The 16,973-nt window shown below is 41.6% G+C and overlaps 1 protein-coding gene across 5 annotated transcripts in view; it reads left to right on the plus strand.

Moving 5' to 3' along the window:
* Nucleotides 1-1,904: 1,904 nt before the first annotated feature.
* The window catches only part of LOC135504876 (uncharacterized), a 41,217-nt gene continuing 26,148 nt past the window's right edge, over nt 1,905-16,973 (plus strand). For 3 of the 5 annotated variants that reach the window (XM_064923792.1, XM_064923793.1, XM_064923796.1), the window contains exon 1: nt 7,990-8,202. The gene's annotated coding sequence lies outside the window, so the exon portion shown is untranslated. Of the gene's footprint in view, nt 2,102-7,989; nt 8,203-16,973 lie in introns of those variants that run through there. The other 2 variants (XM_064923794.1, XM_064923795.1) reach the window with 1 other exon arrangement.

The raw sequence follows: 16,973 nt of genomic DNA on the forward strand, positions 1-16,973 counted from the left end.
GTATTCTAACACATAGGGAACAAGTAAAGAGTAATCTATAGGTAATACCACACTACATGAGAAAGTGATATCCATTGAAAGCATCATTCCAAACACGAAGTGTAAAGAAGGGGCTTTCCTTGAAAGATGGGGAAGGAGAGGAGGGTTTCAGCTGAAGTCCAAGCAGTCTGACATGTTCTGTCCAATTGTCCCTCAAACAGGGCTGTAGGTGCCATCAAACAGCCTGCCTACCATCTGAGTATGAACTGTGAGGATGGCAGAGCGAGCGAGACCAATAATCACTGTTGAGCATTCCACTTAAATTGTGTAATACTGTTCTAGAGTCAGATTGCCATTGCAAGGTAGGGTACAGCAGGGTTAGAGAGATATGCAAACTTGCAGTTATGGTGCCAGGCTTTATGCTTCTCATTAGGGTGTTGTAGGAGGAAATAATGAAGGACCTTGAAAGCTTCTAGATAGGGCTGAGTGACTGGACTGTGTGAATGGCCCTGTGAATGAGAGAGAGGGAGAGACGTGTGGGGGAATCAGTAATGAAGTAATATCAGACTTTCTCTGTATCATTGATCATCAGCGGCCCTGAAAGGTATTGTCGTAGCAATTCATGGAGTATCCTCACCAGTATGCCTTTACTACATCTGCCTTTCATTTAGCAGAAAAGGAGGTTTATGAATTATACCCACACCAATAAAAAGGCTGATTTTAAACTTAAATGTATTGGCTGATGTAACTGGATGAAGTTCATGATGATTATCTCAGATACAGTACTGTGTCCCTTCTCCTGTGGGCACACACCAACTATGTTAATTTGTTGTGGAATTTGTTCTATTGGCATGATAAGTTAGGCATCTTAGCTAACATTACTATTTTTAGTAATAATAATAATAATAATAATGTTAGGGTGAGTGTACTTCCAGGTATGAACAAAAACTAACTGAAAACATTTAATCAATTGTATCTTTATTTGTTATCTGTTACTAGATTTGGAAACCATAAAGGAGAAAACGAGTTGATACCAAACTTTTGTTTTGGTTTTCAAAGAGAAATTATAAAATCAGTCATTTCCTCTTGTTTGGCCTTGCCGAGATTAAATATGGGTTGTTGTTCAAACCCATAAAAGACACACCCTCGTCCACTTACCCTCGCCTTATGCCCTTCGGGGAATCCCCGTCACCATCTTGGCGGGCGGTTCAAATGATTAGCCAAGCAAGGGAAGTTTGCAACGTAAGCCCCTCAGCCCTCGTTTTTAGTAGACTTTGCGAGTGTACAATTATGTTCACTTCGGGGCCTGAAACTCCCCATAATTCAATTTGCGACGATTGTACATCCACTAAGAAAAATCAGTCAAAAATTAAAACCTCAACGTCAATATGGAGTCAACATATATAACGTAAAAACGAATGTAAATAAGTTAGAAATTGTGCTAATAATGCACAGGACGTCACAAACACGTCTCGTAAAAGTAATGATGTTTTTGTTTGGTTATCTTTTGGAAGTTGTAGAAATAAAACATTTTCCTTCTTCAGAAGTTCCAGCTAGGCATTCTAACGTTATTTAGCTAATTAATTTTACTAGCTATCATACAGTATGCCTATATTAATAATTATATATTTAATGTAAGTAGATATGCAATCATAATTGACTGTAGCGCATATAAAGCACCCACAAGATACCGGTAGCTAAAAACAAAATCATTGCGGGATGAACGAGTTACGAATTTCCGGGTAAGGACGGTCCATTTAAAAATCATTCCTTTCTCGCCCCTTGCCCTGCAGCCATCAGAAGTGTCCACTTAATTTGATGGCTGAAGGGATATGGTGTGTCTTTTAAATGTTTGGACTGCACCCATGAACATTCCATAAGCACAGGAACCAGTTTCCCCTGAGGAAAAGTGAAAGTAAAAGTTTTTCGGTCACACTTCTTGTCCTCGGATGATGGTGGTTATGATATTGTTTTATGAAGGGATAGTTGTTTTTTATGACTTTCATACATTGATGCAGATATAAATCAGCTATTTTTTTATCAGCTACGGTCTTTCCTCGGTAAATATAAATACAAATTAAATTCAATATAAATACAAATCTGAAGTGGAAGACTATTAAAGGTAAGGGGCTCTATTTTACCAATTTAAAGACCCTTGCGCCCTTCGATCTCAAGGTAGACTTTGATCTGAAGCCATTCTTGTGATTATTGTGACTTTGCCATTGTAATTGTTTGTAAACTTGTGTAGTCAAATTAATCTATGATCGTATGCTATCCATTTGTATGCTGTTCTTTGTATGACATTTTAATATTTGATTATTAACCAATGATATTAGGCCACTCTTGGCCATGATTACAGACACCTGTGTCTTTTGACACTATATAAACGAGTCATCCCGCAGTGTTTGTGATTATACCCTGATGAAGACAGCTTGGCTGTCCAGCGCGCTATCGACTGTGCCGCAAAAGCATGCTCGTGCGGCAGAGTCGATTTCTGCGCTTATAAACCCAGGGTCGTTACATAATGTTAGGGTGCGTGTACTTCCAGGTATGAACAAAAATTAATTTAAAACATTTAATCAATTGTATCTGTATTTGTTATCTGTTACTAGATTTGGAAACCATAAACGAGAAAACGAATTGATACCAAACTTTTGTTTTGGTTTTCAAAGAGAAATTATAAAATCAGTCATTTCCTCTTGTTTGGCCTTGCCGAGATTAAATATGGGTTGTTGTTCAAACCCATAAAAGACACACCCTCGTGAACAGACCACAGAGTTACACATGGAGTAAACAATAAACAAGTCAATAACACAGTAGAAAAAAAGAGAGTCTATATACATTGTGTGCAAAAGGCATGAGGAGGAAGGCAAATAATTACAATTTTGCAGATTAACACTGGAGTGATAAATGATCAGATGGTCATGTACAGGTAGAGATATTGGTGTGCAAAAGAGCAGAAAAGTAAATAAATAAAAACAGTATGGGGATGAGGTAGGTAAAATTGGGTGGGCTATTTACCGATAGACTATGTACAGCTGCAGCGATCGGTTAGCTGCTCAGATAGCAGATGTTTGAAGTTGGTGAGGGAGATAAAAGTCTCCAACTTCAGCGATTTTTGCAATTCGTTCCAGTCACAGGCAGCAGAGAACTTGGAACGAAAGGCGGCCAAATGAGGTGTTGGCTTTAGGGATGATCAGTGAGATACACCTGCTGGAGCGCGTGCTACGGGAGGGTGTTGCCATCATGACCAGTGAACTGAGATAAGGCGGAGCTTTACCTAGCATGGACTTGTAGATGACCTGGAACCAGTGGGTCTGGCGACGAATATGTAGCGAGGGCCAGCCGACTCGAGCATACAGGTCGCAGTGGTGGGTGGTATAAGGTGCTTTAGTGACAAAACGGATGGCACTGTGATAACTGGATGCAGTTTGCTGAGTAGAGTGTTGGAAGCTATTTTGTAGATGACATCACCGAAATCGAGGATCGGTAGGATAGTCAGTTTTACTAGGGTAAGTTTGGCGGCGTGAGTGAAGAAGGCTTTGTTGCGGAATAGAAAGCCGACTCTAGATTTGATTTTCGATTGGAGATGTTTGATATGAGTCTGGAAGGAGAGTTTACAGTCTAGCCAGACACCTAGGTACTTATAGATGTCCACATATTCAAGGTCGGAACCATCCAGGGTGGTGATACTAGTCAGGCGTGCGGGTGCAGGCAGCGAACGGTTGAAAAGCATGCATTTGGTTTTACTAGCGTTTAAGAGCAGTTGGAGGCCACGGAAGGAGTGTTGTATGGCATTGAAGCTTGTTTGGAGGTTAGATAGTACAGTGTCCAAGGACGGGCCGGAAGTATATAGAATGGTGTCGTCTGCGTAGAGGTGGATCAGGGAATCGCCCGCAGCAAGAGCAACATCATTGATATATACAGAGAAAAGAGTCGGCCCGAGAATTGAACCCTGTGGCAACCCCATAGAGACTGCCAGAGGACCGGACAGCATGCCCTCCGATTTGACACACTGAACTCTGTCTGCAAAGTAGTTGGTGAACCAGGCAAGGCAGTCATCAGAAAAACCGAGGCTACTGAGTCTGCCGATAAGAATATGGTGATTGACAGAGTCGAAAGCCTTGGCAAGGTCGATGAAGACGGCTGCACAGTACTGTCTTTTATCGATGGCCGTTATGATATCGTTTAGTACCTTGAGCGTGGCTGAGTTGCACCCGTGACCGGCTCGGAAACCAGATTGCACAGCGGAGAAGGTACGTTGTGATTCGAGATGGTCAGTGACCTGTTTGTTGACTTGGCTTTCGAAGACCTTAGATAGGAAGGGCAGGATGAATATAGGTCTGTAACAGTTTGGGTCCAGGGTGTCTCCCCCTTTGAAGAGGGGGATGACTGAGGCAGCTTTCCAATCCTTGGGGATCTCAGACGATATGAAAGAGAGGTTGAACAGGCTGGTAATAGGGGTTACGATAATGGCGGCGGATAGTTTCAGAAATAGAGGGTCCAGATTGTCAAGCCCAGCTGATTTGTACGGGTCCAGGTTTTGCAGCTCTTTCAGAACATCTGCTATCTGGATTTGGGTAAAGGAGAACCTGGACCTGAAGGAGAACCTGGATTCTAACGTTATTTAGCTAATTAAATTTACTAGCTATAATACAGTATGCGTATATTAATAATTATATATTTAATGTAAGTAGATATGCAATCATAATTGACTGTAGCGCATATAAAGCACCCACAAGATACCTGTAGCTGAAAACAAAATCATTGCGGGATGAACGAGTTACGAATTTCCGGGTAAGGACGGTCCATTTAAAAATCATTCCTTTCTCGACCCTTGCCCTGCAGCCATCAGAAGTGTCCACTTAATTTGATGGCTGGGGGGATATGGTGGTTCTTTAAAATGTTTGGACTGCACCCATGAACATTCCATAAGCACAGGAACCAGTTTCGCCTGAGGAAAAGCAAAAGTAAAAGTGTTTCGGTCACACTTCTTGTCCTCGGATGATGGTGGTTATGATATTGTTTTATGAAGGGATAGTTGTTTTTTATGACTTTCATACATTGATGTAGATATAAATCAGCTATTTTTTTATCAGCTACGGACTTTCCTCGGTAAATATAAATACAAATTAAATTAAAAATAAATACAAATCTGAAGTGGAAGACCATTAAAGGTAAGGGGCTCTATTTTACTAATTTAAAGACCCTTGCGCACTTCGGTCTCAAGGTAGACTTTGATCTGAAGCCATTCTTGTGATTATTGTGACTTTGCCATTGTAATTGTTTGTAAACTTGTGTAGTCAAATTAATCTATGATCGTATGCTATCCATTTGTATGCTGTTCTTTGTATGACATTTTAATATTTGATTATTAACCAATGATATTAGGCCACTCTTGGCCATGATTACAGACACCTGTGTCTTTTGACACTATATAAACGAGTCATCCCGCAGTGTTTGTGATTATACCCTGATGAAGACAGCTTGGCTGTCCAGCGCACTATCGACTGTGCCGCAAAAGCATGCTCGTGCGGCAGAGTCGATTTCTGCGCTTATAAACCCAGGGTCGTTACATAATGTTAGGGTGCGTGTACTTCCAGGTATGAACAAAAATTAATTTAAAACATTTAATCAATTGTATCTGTATTTGTTATCTGTTACTAGATTTGGAAACCATAAACGAGAAAACGAATTGATACCAAACTTTTGTTTTGGTTTTCAAAGAGAAATTATAAAATCAGTCATTTCCTCTTGTTTGGCCTTGCCGAGATTAAATATGGGTTGTTGTTCAAACCCATAAAAGACACACCCTCGTCCACAGAGTTACACATGGAGTAAACAATAAACAAGTCAATAACACAGTAGAAAAAAAGAGAGTCTATATACATTGTGTGCAAAAGGCATGAGGAGGAAGGCAAATAATTACAATTTTGCAGATTAACACTGGAGTGATAAATGATCAGATGGTCATGTACAGGTAGAGATATTGGTGTGCAAAAGAGCAGAAAAGTAAATAAATAAAAACAGTATGGGGATGAGGTAGGTAAAATTGGGTGGGCTATTTACCGATAGACTATGTACAGCTGCAGCGATCGGTTAGCTGCTCAGATAGCAGATGTTTGAAGTTGGTGAGGGAGATAAAAGTCTCCAACTTCAGCGATTTTTGCAATTCGTTCCAGTCACAGGCAGCAGAGAACTTGGAACGAAAGGCGGCCAAATGAGGTGTTGGCTTTAGGGATGATCAGTGAGATACACCTGCTGGAGCGCGTGCTACGGGAGGGTGTTGCCATCATGACCAGTGAACTGAGATAAGGCGGAGCTTTACCTAGCATGGACTTGTAGATGACCTGGAACCAGTGGGTCTGGCGACGAATATGTAGCGAGGGCCAGCCGACTCGAGCATACAGGTCGCAGTGGTGGGTGGTATAAGGTGCTTTAGTGACAAAACGGATGGCACTGTGATAACTGGATGCAGTTTGCTGAGTAGAGTGTTGGAAGCTATTTTGTAGATGACATCACCGAAATCGAGGATCGGTAGGATAGTCAGTTTTACTAGGGTAAGTTTGGCGTGAGTGAAGGAGGCTTTGTTGCGGAATAGAAAGCCGACTCTAGATTTGATTTTCGATTGGAGATGTTTGATATGAGTCTGGAAGGAGAGTTTACAGTCTAGCCAGACACCTAGGTACTTATAGATGTCCACATATTCAAGGTCGGAACCATCCAGGGTGGTGATACTAGTCAGGCGTGCGGGTGCAGGCAGCGAACGGTTGAAAAGCATGCATTTGGTTTTACTAGCGTTTAAGAGCAGTTGGAGGCCACGGAAGGAGTGTTGTATGGCATTGAAGCTTGTTTGGAGGTTAGATAGTACAGTGTCCAAGGACGGGCCGGAAGTATATAGAATGGTGTTGTCTGCGTAGAGGTGGATCAGGGAATCGCCCGCAGCAAGAGCAACATCATTGATATATACAGAGAAAAGAGTCGGCCCGAGAATTGAACCCTGTGGCACCCCCATAGAGACTGCCAGAGGACCGGACAGCATGCCCTCCGATTTGACACACTGAACTCTGTCTGCAAAGTAGTTGGTGAACCAGGCAAGGCAGTCATCAGAAAAACCGAGGCTACTGAGTCTGCCGATAAGAATATGGTGATTGACAGAGTCGAAAGCCTTGGCAAGGTCGATGAAGACGGCTGCACAGTACTGTCTTTTATCGATGGCCGTTATGATATCGTTTAGTACCTTGAGCGTGGCTGAGGTGCACCCGTGACCGGCTCGGAAACCAGATTGCACAGCGGAGAAGGTACGTTGTGATTCGAGATGGTCAGTGACCTGTTTGTTGACTTGGCTTTCGAAGACCTTAGATAGGAAGGGCAGGATGGATATAGGTCTGTAACAGTTTGGGTCCAGGGTGTCTCCCCCTTTGAAGAGGGGGATGACTGAGGCAGCTTTCCAATCCTTGGGGATCTCAGACGATATGAAAGAGAGGATGAACAGGCTGGTAATAGGGGTTACGATAATGGCGGCGGATAGTTTCAGAAATAGAGGGTCCAGATTGTCAAGCCCAGCTGATTTGTACGGGTCCAGGTTTTGCAGCTCTTTCAGAACATCTGCTATCTGGATTTGGGTAAAGGAGAACCTGGACCTGAAGGAGAACCTGGATTCTAACGTTATTTAGCTAATTAAATTTACTAGCTATAATACAGTATGCGTATATTAATAATTATATATTTAATGTAAGTAGATATGCAATCATAATTGACTGTAGCGCATATAAAGCACCCACAAGATACCGGTAGCTGAAAACAAAATCATTGCGGGATGAACGAGTTACGAATTTCCGGGTAAGGACGGTCCATTTAAAAATAATTTCTTTCTCGACCCTTGCCCTGCAGCCATCAGAAGTGTCCACTTAATTTGATGGCTGGGGGGATATGGTGTGTCTTTAAAATGTTTGGACTGCACCCATGAACATTCCATAAGCACAGGAACCAGTTTCGCCTGAGGAAAAGCGAAAGTAAAAGTGTTTCGGTCACACTTCTTGTCCTCGGATGATGGTGGTTATGATATTGTTTTATGAAGGGATAGTTGTTTTTTATGACTTTCATACATTGATGTAGATATAAATCAGCTATTTTTTTTATCAGCTACGGACTTTCCTCGGTAAATATAAATACAAATTAAATTAAAAATAAATACAAATCTGAAGTGGAAGACCATTAAAGGTAAGGGGCTCTATTTTACTAATTTAAAGACCCTTGCGCACTTCGGTCTCAAGGTAGACTTTGATCTGAAGCCATTCTTGTGATTATTGTGACTTTGCCATTGTAATTGTTTGTAAACTTGTGTAGTCAAATTAATCTATGATCGTATGCTATCCATTTGTATGCTGTTCTTTGTATGACATTTTAATATTTGATTATTAACCAATGATATTAGGCCACGCTTGGCCATGATTACAGACACCTGTGTCTTTTGACACTATATAAACGAGTCATCCCGCAGTGTTTGTGATTATACCCTGATGAAGACAGCTTGGCTGTCGAAACGTTGGTAATTCAATTTTTGCATCACTCCTTTATTTTCAAGTTTTCTACTCCGCTTGCCAGCACCTCGTCTTAATAGGTGTGCGTTTCTTCTCGATCGCTCTATTTTATCAAACCTAACGCAATGGTAAACCTTAGCGCAGCTGCTCTTGTCATTGTCACGAAGCCTAACGTCCCACTCGCGTTAGTAGTTCTGAACGAGTAAGTGTAGGCTATATAGAAATAATGACGCTCAAATTGAAAATCATTAACCGAAATAATGAGGATTTCCGTCTAATTGGGGTTTACATTACATCTCACATACCTGAACCGAAACCGGTGTTGTGCCGAAAACCCCCTTCGCGTGAACGCTCACCACACTCAAATCTTCATTGCTGCGACTTGCTTGCTAGTTGAGATTTCTGCTCTTCACTCCGTTGTCAGTTTAGCCTACATTTCACTGATCTTAGTAGCAGAAACCATTTGTTATTTGTCCTTCAAGGCAGCTGTCAATGTTCATGTTAGGCTACTTTTCATTTTATTTTTTAATGGCGGGTTGATCGCGGGGGAGGCACTAGTAATGTCTGCAGTTTTCGGTTTGGCTATTTGTGTTTTATTGGTCAAAAATAAGAATTTCGGCAGGCAAGAAAATGCCCCCCCCCCCCCTAATTTCCTTAATTTTGTCACTAGAGTCAAATATTTTGTGGCACACATCACAATCAAATACTTTCTATGGAGCATACTTCACGTCTTAACAACCAAAATGAATAATTAATGTATATGTGTTATTAAACCGGAGGGAGTAAAATGTAGGCAAGCAATAAACATTTTAGAACAACTACTTGTCGAATAAGATATGGGAGATTGCGACTTTTGGCAAAGTTATTTATTTATAGACTAATAAATGGTCAGACAGAAGCCACTCCTGAGTGATTGGCAGTGATTACAGTTTAGTTTGGCACACCTGTATTTGGGGAGTTTCTCCCATTCTTCTCTGCAGATCCTCTCAAGCTCTGTCATAATGGTTGGGGAGCATTGCTGCACAGCTATTTTCCGGTCTCTCCAGAGATGTACGATCGGGTTCAAGTCCGTGCTCTGGCTGGGCCACTCGAGGACATTCAGATACTTGTCCCAAATCCACTCCTGCAATGTCTTGGCTGTGTGCTTAGAGTTGTTGTCCTGTTGGAAGGTGAACCTCCAACCCAGTCTGAGGTCCTCATCGCTCTGGAGCAAGTTTTCATCAAGGATCTCTCTGTACTTTGCTCCGTTCTTCTTTCCCTCGATCCTGACTAGTCTCCCAGTCCCTGCCGCTAAAAAACATCCCCTCAGCATGACGCTGCCACCACCATGCTTCACAGTAGGGATGATGCTCGGTTTCCTCCAGACTTGACACTTGGCATTCAGGCTAAATAGTTCAATCTTGGTTTCACCAGACCAGAGTATCTTCAAGGGGGCTGTCATGTGTCTTTTACTGAGTAGTGGCTTTTGGTATCCTTCCCCAGATCTGTGCCTCGACAATCGTGTCTTGGAGATCTATGGACAATTTCTTTGACCTCATGGCTTGGTTTCTGCACTGACGTGCGCTGTCAACTGTGGGACCTTATATAAGAAGGGTGTAGGCCTTTACATATCATGTCCAATCAATTCAATTTACCACATGTGGATTCCAATTAGGGCTGGGCGATATAGCCAAAATCTCATATCCTGATATAGGCCATTTCATATAACGATACATATAGCACATTTTCTGTCAATTCAATTAATAGATGGTTTATATAAAACGACCAGATGTAAAGGCCTATTTCTTATTACATTTTTAATTATACTCAACAAAAGATACTTACTCATATTTTATTTATAACCTTTGTGCAAATTTTCAATTAAGCATGTAACAAAATATTAATGTATAAAATCTAAAAAGTAAATAGAAAACACTTCAACAGTAGTTGCAAACGAAATAAATATAGACCTAATATATATATATTCCAAATGCAAATTGTTATGTGACGCATATTAAAGCCAAAATAACATGCAAAACAGGCATTTCTCGACCGTGTAAATTGGGGCCATGTTTTGTAAGTTGTAACAGCAGCTGTTATCTCCTTCCATCTTCATGATTCTTTGCCATTTGGTGTGCCGCAGGCAAAAGCCTCAATGTCTGAGTCGGGGGTTTGTTTCGAGCACTCGACTGTACTTTTTGGGATCTCATCCGTAGACTGTTTCACATGATTCTTGCGTAAGTGGTAAAATAGGTTAGTGGTGTTTGAGCATGTTGTCGGGACTGGCCTGCGGCTTATTTTGTGGAGGACGGTTTTCTGTTTCATTTCAGACTTTTCATACGCAAACCACGTCTATGCCACCGAAGTAGTTCATTTTTTACGAGCCGTGTCTCCGTGCTTTGTGTCACATTCACTCTCCATGTTTGCTTGTGTTGCAAATTTCTTTCCACACGAAGCGTCTCAAGGATGATAAATGGAAACAGGATGCACCTGAGCTCAATTTCAGTCTTATAGCAAAGGGTCTGAATACTTATGTAAATAAGATATTTCTGTTTGACTTTTTTTATAAATTAGCAAACATTTAAAAACAATTTTTTCGCTTTGTCATTATGGGTTATTGTGTGTAGATTTTTTTTTTTTCTCTCATATGGAAAAAGGGGTCTGAATACTTTCCGAACACACTGTACATATGAATTGGGTAAAGCAGTCTGTTAACATTATTAAAGTGACCATGTACAGCACCAGTCAAAGGTTTGGACACCTACTCATTCAAGGGTTTTTCTATTTTTGTACTCTTCTCTACATTGTAGAACACTAGTGAAGACATCAACACTATGAAGTAACACATGGAATCATGTATCCAAAAAAGTGTTAAACAAATCAAGATATATTTTATATTTGAGATTCTTCAAAGTAGCCACCCTTTGCCTTGACAGCTTTGCACACTCTTGGCATGATTGCTTATGGCCTGGCCTTATACAGCTGGTTGAGTGCTGTCTTAGTGCCAGCATCGGTTTGTGGTGGTAAATAGAGGGCTATGAATAATATAGATGAGAACTCTCTTGGTAGATATTCTGGTCTACAACTTATCATAAGGTACTACCTCAGGCAAGCAATACCTCAAGACTTCTTTAATATCAGACATTGTGCGCCAGCTGCTGTAACGGTTTTCCTCCTCTTCTGAGGAGGAAGGATCGGACCAATATGCAGCGTGGTAAGTGTTCGTCATTTTATTAAACTGAACTGAACACTACAATAAAGTAAACAAAAAGAACAACCAAAATAGTTCCGTCTGGTAACTAATGCAAAGACAGAAAACAACTACCCACAAATCACAGTGGGAAAACAGGCTGCCTAAGTAAGATTCTCAATCAGAGACAACGATAAACAGCTGCCTCTGATTGGGAACCATACCAGGCCAAACACAGAAATACAAAAACATAGAATGCCCACCCCAACTCACGCCCTGACCAAACTAAAATAGAGACTTACAAAAGGAACTAAGGTCAGGACGTGACAGTTGTTGACAAATAGACACACACTCCCGCCCCTTGTCTTACAAGACGAAGCTTCTTTGTCTGCCAATGCATTGATAATCCAGCCAGCTCTATATTTTGTGTTGTCGTTCAGCATTGACTCGGTGAAACATAAGATATTACAGTTTTTAATGTCCCGTTGGTAGGATAATCTTGATCGTAGATCATCCATTTTATTTTCCAACGATTGCACGTTGGCCAATAGAACGGATGGCAGTGGGGGTTTACTCACTCACCTATGAATTCTCAGAAGGTAGCCCAAACTCCGCCCCTTTTTTCTCTGTATTTTCTTCATGCAAATGACTGATGTGGGCCCGTTCCCGAGAAAGCAGTATATCTTTCATGTCAGACTCGTTAAAGAAAAAATCTTCGTCCAGTTTGAGGTGAGTAATAGCTGTTCTGAAGTCCAGAAGTTATTTTTGGTCATAAGAGACGGTAGCAGCAACATTATATACAAAAATAAGTTTAAAAAAAAAAGTTACAAATAAAACAAAAAAGAAAATATTAGTTGGTTAGGAGCACGTTATATTTAGATTTTATGTGTGAGGCATGTTCTCAATAAGCAAGACATAGCCTGGCCCAATAATGGATTAAAGGAGCCAAATGTTTTCTTTATAGTCCAAGGATCTTACAGCCAAAACAATCCAATACTCCATCTAGACATGAATCGATTCTCAATTGCGGTAAGTGTCCAGAAACAAAGCCCTCTGTTTTCATATCACATCAAAAATAATTTCACAAATGCAAAATTTACTCTTATTGTACACTGTTTTAACTCGTTTTAATGCAGTTGCAGCCGACCAGCATTTTTCAGTGACAACACATTTGTGGTGTCAGTCTTCCGTTTACACACAGGTGTTCGGAGACGCAGGTAGCTAGTTAGCACAGGTAATCCGTCTTTCGTTTGTTTTCCGTAAACAAGTGCTGTAACATGAAAATATGGCCGCGTGGGAACCCTGAACCTAACCTTATAAAGGTGGATAGTAATTTAACATTTTTATTTTTTGTCGCTGATATGACAGATACATTCCTTATGTTTCCAAAACTGTACTGAAAACAATGCACATTAACATTTAGAGCAAGTGTTGGGGATCTTAAAAGGAAGATTACAGAATAAGGTTGCTGCTAACATTCTGATTTGTTTCATCCTTCCAACTAAAAGTCCCAATATGACATATCACTTTACATTGGTATTTTGGGAGAATTAGGGACAATTTGGGAAAAGTGAAGTAAAGAGGAGCACTACACAAACAGGAGTGAAGCCACTGTTCACATAAGATTGAAGACCCACATCATACGGAGTCCTAATGTTTTTGAAAAATATTGGGACACTTGGAATCAAGCCATCATCTGACCATATCCTGCGATTTATTTATTCTCCATGGCCTAAAAAAAACACTTACACAGCTTTTAGCATAGCCCATTTTACACCCCTGCTGGCTTGCTCTTATTGGCTAACCACAAGCAAGCTTGAAACACATCACTTATTGGCAGTTCAGCACATCAGCATTTCTCATACTTTTACACAAAGTCAAGATAAACCTTTACCATTTTAGTAGACATTGAATGTCCATAACCAAATTGGCTAAAACTCTGTTGTTGGCCGATCGTACCTATGGCTTGCCACATACTAGCCTGAAGAATAATTCTGGCAGCAGTAAATCCAGGTATAATGGCTAACTAACATCCTGCAAGCTATATCGGCCAATAAAGGTCAGGCAGTTCGGGGAGCACGTTATTCCGCGGAGCTGAGCAGAGGTTGACAAACCGAGCTCTTCAAAGTTATTTCATTATCTCCTAAATAACAACGTTGAAACAATATTCTAAGATCGGCTGATAAATTGTCAAGTACTTACCTTCTCAAAGAGCCAAACCTCCGACCGAGAGGCAGGAAGGACAACCAAAACGTTGTTGATTCCCAAGATAACGCTACAGCTAGCAAGATTAGCATTAGCCTCTTGCGAGCCTGCCGACATGCTGGCTACTCTCCTCCAGGAAATTCAGGATGGTAACAAAGGTCTTTCTCTGAAAATTGACAAGAAATCGCCTGAACTCCATTCTTCCATTGACGACCTGAAATCCTCCATGATTGATCTCCTTTTAAGAACGACTGAGGTTGAGTTGCGCATTAGCACAGTTGAAGATACCATCACTCGACATGACCAGGTTCTGATACAACTGCAGAAGGACAATGCTAACCTCAAAAACAAGGTAGACCAGATGGAGAACCAGAGCAGACGTAGTAATATCCGTGTGGTGGGATTGAAAGAGGACAGAGAGGGCCGTGACCTGGTCTGTTTCTTCACTCAATGGATCCCGGATGTCCTAGGCATGATCAACCTCACCAAGCCACTGGAAATCAAACGCACCCACAGAACATCAGCGCCAAAGCCCCGGGCCAGATGAGCCCCCACGGGCCGTCCTGATCAGGTTCCTCCGTTTCCAGGACAGAGAGAAGATACTGCAACTCGCAAGAGCCAAAGGGGACATCACCATTGATGGCAAGAGGGTCAGCCTTTTCCCAGATATGAGCGCGGATCTCGCCAGACGTCGCAAGCAGTTCATACCTGCCGCCAAAGCACTGAAGGAGAAGAACATCACCGGCTACCTCATCCACCCTGTGCGGATGAAAGTTCAGTACAAAGGCCGAAGCCATCTCTTCAACACACCGGGAGAAGTGTTTACTTTTCTCAAAGAACTGAACCGCGTCTGAACCAGGATAGTCTCTCTGGTGGATAAGATGCAGTTTGTTTGTTTTCTCATATCCGGGCTGTCCTGGGACTGAACTGCTGATGTCTTCTTGGAATTTGGATCCGTTTACCCCGCTATCCGGTCACTATAATTGATTTGTACATGTTCAACTAACTGTCCCCCAGGGTGAGTTCTATTACATTTACAGGAGAGTATATATTGGTTTAGTCAATATCCACTGAGCGACGCAAATTAGTGGGCTTAGGCCCGCTGCTTTCCACCCCATTTATGTTTCTCCTCTCCTGAAAAGAGACTCAAGCAGCCCTTACTGTGGGCAGTAAATATTCAGCCATAAATGTCTATTCACAACGTTTGTTTTCAACTTAGAGAGCTCGCAGGTTTTAGTTTACGGCAAGGTTTAGCTAGTAAGAGCAAGATGGAAAGCGAGCAGCAACGTATCTCTACAAGTGTATTCATGTTTGATTGTTGGGATTGTTGTTTTAGTCTGACAATCGAGGTGGGTGGGGTTTCTTTTTTTTCTGTTTATTGTTGTTTTCTTCCTAAAGAGACACAAGTCACTTCTGTGTTATCATCTAAAGTTGAAACCTTTCCTGACTATTTACATATGAGAGATTTCCATTCAGTTACATATTTGAAACCCAACCTATGCTTAATCCACTAAAATATGTCACATTCCACGTAAAAGGTCTTAACAGTCCGATTAAAAGGAAAATAGTCTGGGCCTCCCGGGTGGTGCAGTGGTCTAAGGCACTGCATCGCAGTGCTAGCTGTGCCACCAGAAACTCTGGGTTTGAGCTCAGGCTCTGTCGCAGCCAGCCGCGACCGGGAGGTCCATGAGGTGACGCACAATTGGCCTAGCGTCGTCCGGGTTAGGGAGGGTTTGGCTGGTAGGGATATCCTTGTCTCATCGCGCACTAGCGACTCCTGTGGCGGGCTGGGCGCAGTGCCCGCTGACCAGGTCGCTAGGTGTACGGTGTTTCCTCCGACACATTGGTGCGGGTGGCTTCCGGGTTGGATGCGCGCTGTGTTAAGAAGCGGTGCGGCTTGGATGGGTTATGTTTCTGAGGACATATGGCTCTTGACCTTCGTCTCTCCCGAGCCCGTACGGGAGTTGTAGCGATGAGACAAGATAGTAACTACTAACAATTGGATACCACGAAATTGGGGAGAAAAAAGGGGGGGAAAGGAAAATAGTCTATACATACCTTAAGAAATTAAAGGCTGACATTGTGTTTTTACAAGAAACACATCTTACAGCCAGTGAACACAAGAAATTGAAGAGGGAATGTGTTGGACAAGTTTTTGCGTCCTCTTAACTCCAAAGCAAGAGGAACTGCAATTTTGATAAGTAGACATATCCCCTTCTGCGTTAACAACACCATCTCTGATCCCTTGGGCAAGTTTGTTTTTGGTGCAGGGGCATATGTTTTCAGAGTTTGGACCCTATGGAATATTTATACTCCTAACTTTGATGAACATATGTTTATTCAAAATGTTTTCCTTCAGGTTGCTCAAACACCACCAGGATGGCTACTGGTTGGAGGAGATTATTTTTTTTGTTTAGATACAGTTCTTAATAGGTCCTCTGATAAACGCTCACTTCTTACCAAAGCCGGCAAGCTCACCATGTCATTCGTGAAATATGTGAATTTACTAGACATCTGGAGACAGTTGCACCCACAGGATAGGGACTACTCTTTTTATTCACACAACACACACACGCATAGATAACTTTTTACTTTCGACACAACTGTTTCATAGAGTGTTAGATATCGAGTATCTCCCCAGATTGATCAATAAGCAATCTCCATTCCTACCAAGGTAAATGGAGCATATAGATGGAGACTAAATTCTACACTCCCAAAGCAACCTGCATTTTGTGCATTCATCAAAGAGCAGATTAATATTTTTACTTTGACAAACAAACCCTCCGCTCCTGACAGTTTCATTCTTTGGGACACATTGAAAGCCTATTTGAGGGGGCAGATCATTTCCTATACTAAAGGGCTGAAGAGAAAACACAGTGTGGAACTGAATGCCCTTGAATCTGAAATCTCTGAGCTAGAGAACCTACCAAAGAGGCCCGACTAAAAATCTATACAGTCTTTTGGTAAATAAAAAACTGAAATATAATTTTCTGAACACATATCAAGCTGAGAGGGCCATCACTAAATCAAACCAGCGTTATTACGAGCTTGGAGAGAAAGCTCTCAAAGTATTGGCA

The sequence above is a fragment of the Oncorhynchus masou genome, chromosome 18 (genome assembly GCF_036934945.1).
Source record: "Oncorhynchus masou masou isolate Uvic2021 chromosome 18, UVic_Omas_1.1, whole genome shotgun sequence".
NCBI lineage: Eukaryota > Metazoa > Chordata > Actinopteri > Salmoniformes > Salmonidae > Oncorhynchus > Oncorhynchus masou.